This window comes from Phacochoerus africanus, chromosome 12 (assembly GCF_016906955.1).
Source record: "Phacochoerus africanus isolate WHEZ1 chromosome 12, ROS_Pafr_v1, whole genome shotgun sequence".
In the NCBI taxonomy this organism is placed as follows: Eukaryota; Metazoa; Chordata; class Mammalia; order Artiodactyla; family Suidae; genus Phacochoerus; species Phacochoerus africanus.
Window position 1 is genome coordinate 24900094 of NC_062555.1, and position 13089 is coordinate 24913182.

General features: G+C 54.3%; 1 protein-coding gene across 4 annotated transcripts in view; it reads right to left on the reverse strand.

Moving 5' to 3' along the window:
• TLR5 (toll like receptor 5) overlaps window positions 1–1255 on the reverse strand; it is a 38923-nt gene extending 37668 nt beyond the window's left edge. For all 4 annotated transcript variants that reach the window (XM_047755546.1, XM_047755548.1, XM_047755545.1 and 1 more), the window contains exon 1: window positions 1199–1255. The gene's annotated coding sequence lies outside the window, so the exon portion shown is untranslated. The remainder of the gene's footprint in view (window positions 1–1198) is intronic.
• Window positions 1256–13089: the final 11834 nt, after the last annotated feature.

Here is a 13089-nt window from a genome sequence, read left to right on the forward strand (position 1 = left end):
GGCATGGCTGTTTGTTAAAATATGCTCAGGCATTAGCTGTGGCCTGGGTCCCTCCTCTGGGGACCCCCTGGAACCTCCCCACAATCCTGCAACTAAGAGATTAGCCTCGAGCACCACAGACCTTCTCCCAGGGCCCTGCCCAAGGGCTTCCCTTCTGACAGGCTGGGTCTGGCACACTGGGAATTTGCTGGCCACTGTCTCTGTCCACAAGCATGAAGGTGAAGTGAGTCACAGTGTCCAGGAGATCTTAGACAGATCTGTCCATGCTCAGCCTGGCTGAGTCCACGCAGTAAAAATGATCAAATAACACCCACCGGGCAGCTCTGCAGCAGCGGTGTGTAATCACTAATGCCCTCATCCGGGCCCTGGCCAAGGGGACAGCATCCCAGCTGCCAGCCACTCAGGGCCCCGTATTGACTGGGTCAGGGCTTGGCCACAGTCCCTATCTGAAGTCAGCTGCTTGGTGGTGGGTCCCCAGGCTAGACAGGTGTTCCAAACACTAGGTGACAACACAGCTAACTTAATGGCAAGGGAGAGCTCCCACCCCAAAGGTGGCCTTAGCAGACTTCCCTTCACCCCCAAGGCCATCAACTAAACCCACCCTCACCCCTTAAAAATGCTACCACACTCTGATCTTCAGAGGCAGATTTTTAAAAAGACAGGTCAGTCAATATTTACTGTGGAGCCTTTGCCAGGCTGCTCTACCTGGTGCTATAGGGGAGGGAAAAGGGCGGCAGGGTTCAAGGCCTTTTGTTGAGCGGCTCAGTACCTTTCTGGGATTTCCAGGGCCCTGCTGATGGGGGGCCTGTCTCTCTTTTCCAAGGAACATACTTAAGCCACCTGCCCATTCCCAAGGTGGGGACGAAAGTGAAAGGAGAAAGTCTGACAACACTGTCCCGTGGTGGAGATGCAAGTGACTTTTTCACCGCCAAAGTTTCCTTGTATCCTGCCTGTGGGGTATCCAGGCGCTCCTGACCCCCCACCCTCCACCCCCACTCCGCCATGGCTCTAGGACCAGAGAATCCAGGGGTTGAGCGCCTGCGTCTCGGGAAGAGAACAGGAAACAGCCTAGGAGGCCCCTAGAGGGGGAAAGGCACCGGACGGTCACAGGTAGTCCAGTCCCCGCCCCGTCCCTGCCGAGGGTGGGGCTGGGGGGACACCTGCCCTCGCCGGCCCTCGTCCGCTGCAGGGCGCTCACCTGGTGGGGGGGTGTCTCCCCGCGCCGCGCGCGCCTCGCCTCGCTCCTCCCCGCCACCGAAGTAGCTCCCTTTGCCGCCCCGGAAGCCCCCGCCGTCCCCGCCCCCCAGGAGGCCCCGCCCACCGGACAGCCCCCGCCCCGCCCCGCAGCCCAGGTAACCCTTTCTTTTTCTCTGGCGAGTGGAGCTACCTCCTGCTCCAACCCTGAGGCTCCTCTGAGGCGCCCCGAAACCCTGCAGCTGGGGAAATGGGGAAAGCCTCCGTTTGACAAGGAATCAGGGGACCCGTGGGCTTGGGGAGCGAGAGGCCGGAGTGCGGGTGCTGGGTGCGTGGGACACCGTGGATCCCGGCTCCCGGCCGCGAGGGCCGGGAAAGGGGGACAGAGCTGCAGCCTCTATAGACTCCCCAGATGTCCGTGGAGAATCATCCAGGCCAGCATTTCCTTCCCTTCCTTTCTCCAGCGCGCGGAGGAGGAAGCCCAGGCCCCAGCACCTGGTGTCAAAGTCCCAAGGACAGCCAGGAGCTGGCTAAGAAGGAACTCGGCCCCTGCTCTCTGACTCCCGCAGCAGCGCTCCTTCCCCCACGCCAAACCTCTAGCTAAAATCTGTCTAGATTCCAGGGGGCGTAGCTCGGAGCTAGCGTGGTTCAAGGATGGAAGGCTGTGTTTGTCTGGAGAATCCAGGAGAAAACAGACCGTTTCTGTCCTATGAGCACGATGGTCCTGCCCTGCCTTCTCTTTTCTTTTTTTTCCCCCACCTCCTCCATTGCTGGGGTTTGCAGGAAAAGGGACTTGTCAAAAGAAAGGAGCCGGCTCTTCAGAGGCCCCTGCAACCAAAGGGTTAAAGAGAAGTGACTATCAGAAAGTGGTGGAACATTCCTCTGTGGCACAGCGGGTTAAGGACCCGGCGTGGTCACTGCTGTGGCTGCAGTTCGATCCCTGGCCCCGGAACTTCCACATGCCCTGGGCTTGGTTGGCCGAAAGGAAAGAAAAAAGTGGTGGATTGGCGCTCTGGGGTGAAACCAGTGAGGGACAGATAGGGCCCTGTCTTGAGTAAGACCGGGGGTGGGGGCGGGCGCACGGGGATTGGGGGGTGCGGAGCGTCAGGGTGGATGCACGGACTGTGTGGGTTGATGAGCCCCCCCACCTGCACCCACGGTGGGAGCTGTGATGTGATGACAGGCCAGCGGACACGCTCACCCTGTGGCAGGTGGAACAGGTGATAGGATCTGCAAGGTGGGAAAGATGCCTGGAAAACAAAGCCCGCCACTCATGATGGCACAAAGATCTCATTACAAAGTCTTCCCTGCTCCCCTCCTTGGCCAGCAGCCTGAAGTGTGACAAATTGCCTCAAGTAGGTCTGAAGGCGTTGCATGCAGAGGGATGGAACTGCCTTTCAGCTCAACCCTAACCTTGTGTGGGGGACTGCAGTGATGGAGGGGTGCTTACACCCTGGCTGCGGAGGAGTGGGGGTGGGGCAGTTGGCAAGGGTGCCCGAGGGAGCAGGGGCGCTGAGGGCCGCGAGCCCTGCAGCCAAACCTGACAGGAAACAATGCCTTGCTGGGGCAGCCCTACCACCTGCTTTGTCCTGGAGGCATTGCAAGACCAGCAGGGGCCTCGAACTGCAGGAGCGACAGTGCTGGGAATGGGTAGAGGAAGGAGGACCATTCTGGTCTGTAAGGCTTCCCCAGGGACCACCAAAGCCCCCTCCCCCAGGCGGGCACTGGCTTGGTTGCCTTTTCCATTCACCTGGCTGAAGGGACTCATGTCAGGCCTGGGAGGAACCTTAGACCCTGTCAACTTGGCTGTGACAGATGGGGTCATGGAGGGAGATGCCAGCTTCCACCTGACTGGCCAGGACAGCTTAGAGTCTTCGCACGCACGTCCAAGTCAGCTCCCATCATCTTTCTCGTGTGCTGGGCAGGGGCTGGTGATCAAAGGCGTTGCTGCTCAGGGCTGAGGGCTTTCGCTTGCATTTCATCCATTCACATCCAGAGTAGTACACAGCCTCAGGGTACCACCAGTTGCTCAGAAGCAGAACCCCACCCCCACCCCCCGCCCACCACCCGCCGCCCCCCCTGTTCAAGCTTTCAGTTACTTCCCTATTCACTGAGAATAAAATCCAGGTTGCAGTCCAAGGCAGCTTTTCCAGGCTGGCCTCCCTAACCCTCCCCTCTCTGGCCACAGCTTCACCACCTGCCCGTCCCTTGCTTAGAGTCCTAACATTCAACGAGCTGCCTTGGATGCCCATTCTGCACAGCTTTGCATGGCTCACTCCTGACCATCCTCTGGTGTCCCCTCGAATGGTACCCCTTCAAGGAGAAGTTTCCCACCCCCTCTCTCTAAAGGATGCTCCTCCTGCATCCTGTTCTTTTCTTCACAACTCTCACCTCAATGTGCAATTTTTTATGGATAATTGACATTTTGTATTGGTTCAAGATCAGTCTCCCCTTAATACATAGTAGACCGAAAAAGACTGTAAGCCTCACGAGGGGAAGAGCTGTGTCTGATCTGTATCATTTCAAATCCAGTATCTGACGAGTATCACCCAGTATTTGTGGGTGAATGAGTGAGTGAACAAATGAATGAGAGTCTCACTCTTCATTTAAAACAACAAAATTAGAACTCGATAAACATGTAACTATAAGCCTTACTGACTATTTCTATTTAAAAAGGTAACAACCAAAACAAGAATCGGGAAAATACAAATTCCGAGCTTTATTGGGTACTTCTTAAAACGAACCATCTATTCGATGAATGTATATTAAGGCTCTACTACGGACCCTGTGCTTCTTGCCAGGAATACAGGTCTGAATAAGATGCGGCTTCCATCTTCCATCTTCCAGCATCAAGGAGCTCACAGCCCAGTGGGGAGGGTGGGCATGAAAACAATTATACTATAATTCGATAAAGGCTCTAATGCTGTATGTACTTAGCTCTGCCCAGAAGGCCCTGCATCTGGGACCTAACGTCACTGCTGCAACTAAAATGAAAATACTTTTGTCAGCTGGACTGAGCAGAGAGAGGGCATTCCAGGCGGGGGAAGCAGAGGATCTGAGGGGACAAGGAAGGTGATCTCTTTGGACAACTGCCACTGGTTCAGCGTCAGCAGAGTAAGATGATGGGGGCCAGATCAAAGGAGTTCATGCACGTAGGCTCTGCCAAGGAGTTTGCATTTTGCTCTGGCCATCTGTGGGGACCACGGAGCCACTGGATGGTGTTAGGCAATGGAATGGCACACCTTCATATTTGTGTGTTGGACATGTAACTCCAACAGCAGTACATAGAGTGAATGGGGTAAAGGATTGGGGGGTCTATAGGAAATAAGCCCAGCTATATTTGTCCAAGCAAAGATAATAAGACTGTAAATTAGAGCAGCGGCATTCATTCATTTCAGCCAGTAATTTTTTTTTTTTTTTTTGGTCTTTTTAGGGTTGCACCCACGGCATATGGAGGTACCCAGGCTTGGGGCCGAATTGCAGCTGTAGCTGCTGGCCTACACCAGAGCCACAGAAACACAGGCTCCAAGCCTCATCTTCGACCTACACCACAGCTCACAGGCAACACCGGATCCTTAACCCTCTGAGCAAGTCCAGGGATCAAACCCATGTCCTCATGGACACTAGTCGGGCCCATTAACCACTGAGCCACGACGGGAAATCCAGCCAGTACATTTTTTTGTTTGTTTTTTGTTTTTGTCTTTTTGCCTTTTCTAGGGCTGCTCCCACGGCATGTGGAGGTTCCCAGGCTAGGGGTCTAATCGGAGCTGTAGCCGCCGGCCTCCACCAGAGCCACAGCAACGCGGGATTCGAGCTGCATATGCCACCTACACCACATCTCACGGCAATGCTGGATCCTTAACCCACTGAGCAAGGGCAGGGACCGAACCTGCAACCTCATGGTTCCTAGTCGGATTCGTTAACGACTGCACCACAGCGGCAACTCCAAGCCAGTACATTTTTTTAATGCATTTATAAACCAAGCACTGTGCAGGGGGCAGGCTATGCTGGTAATAGCCAATGCTTCCTGAGAGTTCACCAGGTGCCTGGCTTGGTTCTGAGCACCATACAGCCATTAACTGATTTAATCCTCGCCACAACCCTATGCCTCAGGGCAAGCATCACCCCCATTTTACAAAAGGGGAAACTGAAGGAGAGGAGGTGATGTAATTTACAGGTGCTTACACAGCCAGTAAATGACGGAGGATCCGAACTCAGATCGTTGGGCTTCAGCGTCCATGGTCTTCACCATTATCCTATGCGAATAACATGGTAACAAACCAGCTAGACAAGGTCCCTGGTCTTACAGAACTTACATTCTGGCCTTGAAGATGTAGAGAAGACAGGTTAGAGCAAGGTTTAGATTGCAGAATCCGCAAAACATGGTCCCTGCCAAAGAGACAGAGGTTCGTGTTATTTCACAGGATATCGGCTTTGTGATGGGTACATAGTTGTGCCGTGACAAAGGGAGGAAATACAGGTCTGGGGTAGAAGTATAGTGGACGGTGGACTTGGAGGGCTAGTTTTGAGTTCAGTTTAGGGGACATCGGTGTTGGGCTGTCTCTGGGATCCGGAGGTGGAGACATCCAGCAGAGGGTTGAAGTCTAACATCCCAAAACAGGAGAAACGTTTCTGTGGAGACCCAGGTGAGGGGCCTTGAGATAGAGGTGATATATTTGGCACATGAGCGGGATACCACCAAGGCAGGCTGCTTGCAGGTGGGTTGAGGACCTGGCCCCAGGGGGCCCCCTTAGCCACCACAAGCTCGGAGGGAGTCTCAGGAGCAAAGTAGAGACGGTTCAATGACCAATGAGGAAAATGTCACTGCGACCTGCTTGTGGAGAAAGCAAAGCACCTCGGAGCAGGCAGATTTAACTCTGTGTCTGGGATGTCGGAGGGGGGACCAATGGCCCTGGGTGGGTGAAACCATAGCGGTAACAGCTGACACCTTGGAGTCTGCTGCAGGTCCCCCTTCTCCCTGTGCATGGATGCTTCAGTTGCTCCTGACAAGCCTATGAAGTAGGTCCTGTTATTTGCCATGTTTAACACCTGGGGAAACTGAAACAGAGAAAGGAGTCAAGGCCAACAGACCCCTGAGACTGAGTCCCTTTATTTATTTATCTAGGCATTTATTTTGCTTGGCCACCCCAGGTACCTTGTGTTCCCAGGCCAGGCATCAGACCCGAGCCACAGGCGTGACCTAGGCTGCAGCTCTGGCAGTGCCGGATCCTCAACCCACCAATCTGGGCCAGGGATCCAACCTGAGTCCCAGTGCTCCTAAGATGCTGCTGATTCCATCGCGCCACAGCAGGAACTCCGGGACTGAGTCCCTCTAGACTGAGATTGTCCTCTATGGTGGGGAGAGAGTAGCTATTATATGCACAAAAAAGATGGCCCTTTACAGCAAGGGGTTTCCCCATCCCCAGCTCTGGGCAACCCTCCCTGCTCCCTAGGCAGAGTTGGGGACCCCTCCATGTGCTGGCATGGTACCAGGGATGTGGTGCCATTGCCACACCCCACATCTGACCTGGTTTATCATTTCCTGTGTGTACAGGTCACCTCACCCACTTAGGGGGGACCGTCAGTGTGTAGCTTAGTGATGCTTCAGGGCTTTGCATCAATGTTGGCAGGTGTCGGGGACTGAGGATGGAAGGAGTGACAAAGCATGGAGGACAGAGAGAAGTCCTGGGGCTGTGGAGTCTGAGTGGTCACATGTGTGACAGAATTGCAGGTAGAGGCCAGCCGAAGGGACAACAAAGGAAGAAGTTTGTCAAATCCCCCATGTGGTCTCAAGGGCAGCTGTGGAATGTTCTTTCCTGAGTCCTTGAGTGGCCTGGGGAGAGGACCCCATAAGAGATGCCCCGGCCTCTCACGTTCTCCAGCCCACAAGCCAAGAAGCCTGCGAAGACGTCAAAGCTTCTGCTTGTGAAAATCAGGCTGCTTTCCTTGTTCTTTGCACAGCTCTAGGCTCTGAAAGACACAGAGGAGTCCTATGTGCTTATTACTAAGGGAAAGGAGCCGTTTGGATAAGGTCGCATACTGTCTGATTCCAACTACGTAACTTTCTGGAAAAGGCAACATAATGGAGACCATCAAAAGGTCAGTGGCTGGGCATTCCCATTGTGGCTCAGTGGTAACGAATCCAACTAGTGTCCGTGAGGACATGGGTTCGATCCCTGGCCTCACTCAGTGGGTTAAGGATCTGGTGTTGCTGTGGCTGTGGCGTAGGCGGGTAGCTCCAGCTCCCATTCGACCCCTGGCCTGGAACTTGATACGCCACAAGCATGGCCCTAAAAACAAAAACAACAACAACAACAGCAAAAACCAAAAAAAAGATGGGTGGCTGCCAAGTGTTCAAGGGGAGAAAGGGGTGAACAGGTGGAGCCCAGGGCATGTTCAGGACAGGGACACAGCACTCTATGACACGTGTCATCGTACAGTTGTCTAAACCCAGAGAACGGATGACACCAACAGTGAACCTTGATGTAGAGGTTAGCTCACACTAAGTACCGGCTCATCGATTGTCGCTGGGGTACCTCACTAAGGCAGAGGTTCCTAATGGGCAAAACTGCACTGAGAGGGGGTCATATGGGAAATCTGTATTTTCTGTACAACTTTTCTATAAACCAATGACAGCTCTACAAAGAAAGTCTCTTTGAAAAACAGAGCTCTGTATCCAACCTGGAGCATGACCAGGAAACACGGCCAGTCCACTGATGCGAAGTCACAGGAATGTGAGAACTCTGGGGAAGGGCGGATCCTCGCTCTGCTCGGTAGACGTAAAAACAGGCTGCGCCAGTGTCATCGCGGCACTTGTCAGCTTCCTTCCCATCTCCTGGCCAGAAGACACAACGGGCGAGCAGGCTTCACAGACCTGGAAATGCTCCACTAAGACTGTGTGAGCAAAATCGATCTGAGAGACTTGCTTGGGCATTTAGTTGCTTGAAGTCATCCTAGTCAAATGGACTCTGTGAGGGGCACCGTTAATGGCTCTTTCTGGCGGAGGGGTCCAGGTACCAGCCCCGGGAGGGCAGAAGTGCTGAGGCTGGTGGTGTCTCTTGTCCCTCACCCCCATCGCAACTGAGGCGGGGGCAGAGTGTTTAGAGCATGGACCCCCCTCCTAAGGGGGTGTTGGGCAGGATCTGCTCCTAAGCCCCAGATGCTGGGCAGGAGGAGGAGCTGGGAGGAGTGTGGACATGGGGGGGGGGGGCGGGGGCAGGAGGGGGAGCTGCTGAGAGAGACCTCGGCCATGGGGCCGGGTGATGATCTTTTTAAAAAGCCAGGAAAGAGGCGTTCCTCTCGAGGCACAGCGGAAATGAATCTAACTAGGAACCATGAGGTTTTGGGTTCGGTCCTGACCTCACTCAATGGGTTAAGGATCCGGTGTTGCCATGAGCTGTGGTGTAGGTTGCAGTTGCAGCTCAGACCTGGCGTGGCTGTGGCTGTGGCTGTGGTGTAGGCCATTGGCTGTACCTCCAATTCGACCCCTTGCCTGGGAACCTCCACATGCTGTGGGTGCAGCCCTAAAAGAAAAAAAAAAAAAAAAGCCAGGAGAGAGAATTTCCCCACGTAAAAGCTGAGAAGTTCTTCGAGACCATCTGTTCCCTCTGCCAGGACCACTGAGCAACCAGGGCCCGGAGATTTCTGAGACACCCGGGGTGCCCTCAGCTGGGTCCAGGTGTCCCTGACTCCTAGGCCTTGCTGGTGAGCAGGGCTGCTCCTGCGCCCCCGTCTCACCCCAGCTCTTTTCTGCTTCCCACTCCCCACAGGGAAACACTGCCCTCAACCTGGCACCAGCCTCCAGGTCTGGCCCTGAGTTACCTCTCCATCCCCAGCCCTCAGCTGCCATGCACCCCACTTGGCTTGCTCCCAGCCGCGCTGCTGTGCCTGCTGCAGCCTCTGAGAGCCCAGGTCGGGAGAGCGTGTTCTTAGCTTCAGAGCTCTGGGTTTGTCCTGCTGTTTGCCCCAGTCCTCATTTCCACTGGATCAGAGATGGCAGACTCAGCCTGGCCCATAGCAGGTGCTTGATAAATATTTATTGACTGATCAGGGCCTATAAATATTTCTTATGAGCTCCAAGCAAACATTATTGGCTTCCTTCCCTCAGGCCCCGTCCCATTCCCCCTCACCCCAAGCTCGTTTTTTTTCTTCTCCTTTTTGGCTGACCTGTGGCATAGGGAGCTCCCAGGCCAGGGATCAGAACCAAGTCACAGTTGCCACCTAAGCTGAAGCGAAGGCAGCACTGGATCCTTAACCCACTGTGCCTGGCCTGGGGACTGAACCTGTGTCCCAGCACTCCCAAGATCCTGATCCTGTGGCGCCATGGCGGGAACGCCACTCCAAGCTCTTCTTGCACCTGCTAGTGCTGGCATTTCTTTATCCCAGGGTCTTGAAGGACCTGGGACCAGGGTTCTGCAGGCTCTGAACACAAGGATGAGGCCCTGAGCAGGGCCAGTTTGGCTGGTACTCAAGAAGCTGGGCACGCCTCTGGCCACTTAACACTGTGCACTGCAAGTACCCCGGGAATGCCACCTGCCATGGCAGTTGAACACGGCCCGGCGATGCCGCACACTCTGTGTTAACTTTTACAGTTTCAGTGCGATGGTGCCCAGCATCGGCCCTCCTGCCAAGCGACTGCCACTCCCGGGGGCCTGTTCTGCCTGCTGGAGCAGCATCTTTGCCTCCGACTTCCTTCTCTATCACCTTGAAATGCATGGGCGTTAACTTTTATGCTTTAAATTGAAAACAGACAATAAAATTAGAGAAGCAGGTTAGTATTAATCTCCGGGGCTGCCCATGCGGGTGACCTGAGTCCTTCAGAGTCCTTGGGGGAATTTCTAAGGTTGTCCTGTCTTCTCACCTCCACCCCCGACCCTCAGCAGAACTTTCTGTAGCACTCGGAGAGGGGCTGTGCTGGGAAGGAGAGCAAACGCCCCAAACAAAGGCTAAGGATGACAACTCCTACCACACAGAGAAGCCAGGCAGGTGCTCCTAGGAGGAGGGGCTGGGGAAAGGGCACATTTCAGCCCACCGGCCTGGGGCAGCCCGGACAAGCTTTGTCTGCAAGCACATTTGAGGGACCAAGGCAGGGACCCACACCTAGGGACTCACGCCTGAGTTAATCGCCTACGTGACACCCTCCTTCAACAAGGGAGAGCAGTGGACATTTATTGAACGCCTCCTGTGAGCTGTGACCCACCCTAGCTGTCATCTTCATGGCCCAGCACAAAGGCAGAGGCGGGCCATCTCTAGAATCTGCATGGAGATACTGAGGTCGGGCGCCGGGGGGGCGAAAGCTCAAGTCCACAGTTAGTTAGTGGCAGAAGCAGGTTTTTTTTTTTTTTTTTTTTGGTCTGTTTTAGGGCCACGCCCATGGTATAGGGAAGTTCCCAGGCTAGGGGTCAAATCTGAGCTGTAGCAACTGCCCTACACCACAGCCACAGCAACTCAGGATCCGAGCTGCGTCTGTGACTTACAGCACAGCTCATGGCAATGCTGGAGCCTTAACCCACGGAGTGAGGCCAGGGAGTGTGTCCTCATGGATACTAGTCAGATTCATTTCTGCTGAGCCACGACGGGAACTCCCAGAAGCAGGTTTTGAAGCAGGTGATGGCCCATTCCAAAGCCTGTGTTCTCCCAGGACGCCACATTGGCTCTGCAGGGTGGTCAGCTTGGGGGATGGCTTGGGACCTGGGCGTCTGGGAAGAGGGCTGTCTCACACAGCTGGCTGTGGGGGAAGGGGCTGCAGGCTGTGGCCTGTGAGTCTTTGCATGTCACTCCCAGCTGTTCTGGGCTGCTGTGTGTCTGGGGGCAAAACCCTTCTGCAGGAATAGGAGGCAGCCCTGGCTATGAGCCAGCCGCTGAGATGGGTGTAATTAGGTGGAATGCAACCTTGCAATGAAATAAAGCTTCCATGGCAGCTCCCCTGTGGCACAGCAGGTTAAGGACCCAGTGTTGTCACTGCAGTGGCTTGGGTTGCTGCTGTGGGGTGGGTTTGACCCCTGGTCTAGGAATTTCCACAGTTCCCAGGTGTGGCCAAAAAAATAAATAAATAATGAAAGAAAAGAAAAAAAGCTACATGGAAGTGAAGTATGAAGATGTCTCATGCGTAGGATGGGGAGCCAGTCAGCCAGAAAACCGCTGCCCTGCAGTTCCTTCAAACACGCATCTGTGCAAACCTGCCAGCACCCTGGGTTCTGTGCACGGGCTCCTGATCACAGTCCTGGGGGCGCCACCCTCTCCCCAAACAGAAAGAGCTTTAGGGGGAGCAGGTGACTCGGTCGCAGCACCCTTCTGCGTCCCAGTTCACAATCCAGCCAGGTTTGTTCTCTTACCTCCTGATTCCTGAGGCCGGCTGAGAGAGGTTGGCACTGTCCATAGCCAGAGGGCCTCCGGGACTTTTCCATGAAGAGTCAGAATCACCATGTGCTTGGGTATCATGCGGATGTTTTCTTGCCACATAAACTCACTACAATGACAAAAAAATCACGGGAAACGGTATTTGCGACTGAGACTCAGATGTGGCCACACACTAAAGGACCCAGGGGAGGACCCAGGTAATTTGGTTGGACAGCGTCCCATGCTGTCGCTGAGCAGGTGTTTCCTTCCCGCCAGCGTCTGTGCTTAGAACCATGTTGATACGGATGTGGGGATGTATGTGGCACTTGTGTTGCTACCTGTCTCCCAGGTGTGCAGGCTGGAGATGCACGGCTGTGCTCGGCTCACAGGCTGCACGCTGCCGCTCTCTACTTTGGGGGAAAGAACGTTCTCGGGAAGGAGAGGACAGGCCCCAGAGACAGCCCTGCAGGCTTCTCGGGTGGGAAATGAGGCGCTTACCTCGTGGTCTCTGAGACACACACTCCGCTTATGCAGGATCAGGGGAGGATAGATGTGGCGTGGAGGAGAGCTGAGACCGGGCCAACAGGGATCCTGGGAAGGCTGCTGCAGCAGGGTTGGGGGTGGGGGTGGGGGGAGCTGCCTACAGTGAACTCTGGCTCCCCCCACTCCCCCACCCAGCCGCCCATGCTGTCTGTCTTTGAGCTGGCCAGATGGGGTTTAAGCACGGACATGTATGAAAACCAGCTTTCACGGCGAAACCATTACTATTACCAAACACCTTTACCCACAAGCTCAGCACACTGCTGCTGCTGCTGATGGTGGCACCCCCGCCCATGGCACTGGGCGAGGCACAGTCTGTCCAGTCCCCTCCCTCCTTCAGCCTCTGGTTCTGGCCCTGCACTGTCTCCACCCCCCCGCATCACTGTCACTGCCCGCCCGACTCCACTCTGCTATTAAAGTCACGCTTCAAACTGTTGTTTTCTTTTTAATTTTTAATCAGTCTGTGTTGAGAAAAAAAAAAATGGGGATTTGATCAAGCTTCCAGCTCTCACTGCTCTATCAGCATAGCAATTTTGATGGATCAGAGTTTCGTCTGTATTTGTCTAAAACCCAGAGGAGAAAAGGAATCAACTCCACAGATCAACATGTATTTGAAGAGACACCTCAGGACTCAGGGAATTCTTTTTTATCAATCATTTTCTTAGGAACAACACCCAGTGGGCACTGGGAGAGCACATGGAGGGGAAGCTGGGTTGACAGGGAGGCGAGGCAGCCAGAGGCGCCAGAAGCACAAGCAGAAAGCATCTTTCTTTAGGCTGGGTGGTCAGCCTGCGGACCTGGCAGGACAAAATAAAAGGAAAAAAAAATCCCACCTCATATTTTATTTGGAGGAGGAGGAATGTGTTTTCAGAAACAATTTCTGTTTTGAAAAATTAAATATGGCTGATTTGGAAGCAGGGGCAACAACCCTAAGAGGTAACTAGACAGGGACTAAACGATTGAGATAACACTGTCGTGTAGGGTCTTTTAAAAATGCCCCGACAAACATTACTGTGG